The sequence below is a fragment of the Pinus tabuliformis genome, chromosome J (assembly GCF_031772625.1).
Source record: "Pinus tabuliformis cultivar Carrire ecotype Pingquan chromosome J, CPIR1, whole genome shotgun sequence".
Classification (NCBI taxonomy): domain Eukaryota; kingdom Viridiplantae; phylum Streptophyta; class Pinopsida; order Pinales; family Pinaceae; genus Pinus; species Pinus tabuliformis.
The window spans coordinates 1,252,028,371-1,252,030,929 of NC_142295.1; positions in this window are offsets into that span (position 1 = coordinate 1,252,028,371).

The window sequence follows — 2,559 nt, forward strand, 5'->3', positions numbered from 1 at the left end:
TCACTAATTTTCTCCTCTGTCCTTCTTGTGCTTCTTATTTTACTGATTTCCAGCATTGAGCTTTATCTCTATAATGGTTTGGAGAGTATATATTTATGAAGGTATACAAGGTATACTCTTCATTCGTGCTTTTTTTTTTTTTTAAATCTGTTCTTACCCAATAGTTATTGAGTTTCTGATTAACAAGTTCCCATTTCCATTTGTTCCAAATTGTGCATATACCACCTGAGGCTCCATTAGAGTCCATGGCTGTTCCTTCGATTTTTTTTTGAGTTTTGATCAGTTTTTGAACCTCTTGATTGCTGACTTTGGTCTCTTGGATCATAAGAATATCTGGTTGTTCTTGTTTTATTATGTCTTGTATTGCATTGATTTTCAAAGCGGATCCCAGACCCCTGCTATTCCAAGAGACCGCAATCATTATTTACTAGATTTATGATGGGTCCCTCCCTTTTCCTTTTACTGATTTTTCTCTCCACTTCCCTTCTATTTGCCGAGAAAAGAGTCCATTAGCTATTGGGTTCCTATGGCCATTTCATTTGCTACTGCCTCGTACCATATTTCTTTGTTGGATTTCCTTCCGACTTTTTTCGGCTATTCCCATGCTTGGTTGTTTTCTTTTACTTTGTTTCTTGTAAGAATTCGGTCAACTGTGGGTGGGGGAGAGAATGGGCTCTGGGTGGGGGATGAGATGATGGCTAATGCATTAGCTTGGGAAGGAGAACGAGGGGATGGTAGGTCTTCTCCCAGAAGTTCGAATGGATTTGAGGAAGGATTTGCTGGAGGGGCCATGTTTATTGGGGGGATAGAGGTTATTGCATTGGTTTCATGAGGCTGAGAGGAATTAGTGGCAGCTTGTTTATTATGAGGTTTCTTTCTTTTTACTTGTTCCCAAGTATCTTCTTGAGCTTCAGCATTCTCAGCATTCTCTACTTCTTTTAGCTTACTACATCTATTTGCAAAATGACCGTATTCATGGCATACCTTACATTTGAATGGGATTTGTTCGTAGTCCAGCTGCTGGATGTGTGTCCATTGATCCACCTTGATTTTAATAGCCTCCGGTAGCCCTTTCCCCAGGTCTACTTCCACGCAGATTCTAGCACAGGCGTGCATATTATCTTTTGGTTCACATCTGTCTATGTACTTGCCTACCGCATTTCTGATTGCTTTCACCGACTCATTGCCCCAACAGTGAAGGGGAAGATGAGGCAACCTGACCCAAACCGGAACAACACTTGGGATGTCCATCTCTAGATCAAAATCTGGAGACCATCTGTTCAAATATAAGCCTCTTGAATCCATAAAATAGGGTCCATTTCTAAATATTAGATTCCTGTCTTCCTTAGTTTCGAATAGAAAAGTAAAATATCCCCTTCCACAGAATCTTATGGCTATTTTCCCTTGGATATTTGCACTCCAGTTTTTCTCTACCCATTTTTGGACTGCTCTGGGAGAGGGCCACAACCGTGTAAATTGCCCCACCAAACCACGTTTAGCTAAAGAGATAACAACTTTTCTGGGGAGTGTTGGAGGTAATGAGATCTTTGGAATGTCTGCTAACTTCTTCACGAATTTACTAGTGGTTGGCCTGGCTTTTGGAGCTCCATTTTCTACTAATAGAGAAGCAAAGGCTGCTTCGTGATCATCTGTTCCTTGCTGGGAGGAAGAATCTCCCCCTACAGAGAGGGGCATAGTGAGGGAGAACTCAGCAGCAGGAGGCTGCCAAGAGGAAAGAAAACAGTAGGAGGCTACGCAGGGAGAGGGAACGCATCAGAGAGGGGCCAAGCCCGAGCTTAGGAGAGCTCAGCAGCAGGAGGCTGCCAAGCAAAGGGCCTGCAAGAGGTAGCAATGGCTGCTAGGTCAGACCTACGCATGCGGAAACCAGTTAGATCTTGGTATGTGAAAACTTTTTACTCAGTGTCTTTCCATGTATTTTCCATGGCTTGCCATAACTGAATCTTAATTAAAATTAAAATAATTTTAAACATTTAAATTTATAACAAGGTCTTTCACTTAGGCCATAGTCTACCTAGTTACTGCAGTAACAATGAATTAAATGTTTACTTTTCACTTAGGGGTGTTACACTTCTGCAGTTGTTGTGCCCTCTTTCTTTGATACCCTGGCATGTTCCTCAAGCCCTAGCTATGATGAATCTTTGTTGCCTTCTTGTGAAGCTCTCACCAAACAAATATGATGCGCACTGACTCCATATAGCCTCTTTCCCCCTCAAATCGAGCTCCACCCACACTTTTGATCTCAAGGCTGAAAATCAAAAGATCCAAGGACTGAGATTAATTCGCTGCCCACTTAGGATAATTTAAAATTTTCCTAGGTTAAACTTTACAGAAAAAATAAATTTGGCTTTAGTGGAGTTATAGTGAGTCCCCTACCAAATTTAGTGCATCTCTAAATTTAGGTGGACCACTTTCTATCTAATTTCAAAATATATTACTTCAAAGTTTTCCAACAAAAAAAACTCAAAATACACACTAAAATTAAAAATAAATTTATATTAATTATGATATTTATTTATATATTTTTTATTAAATCACATA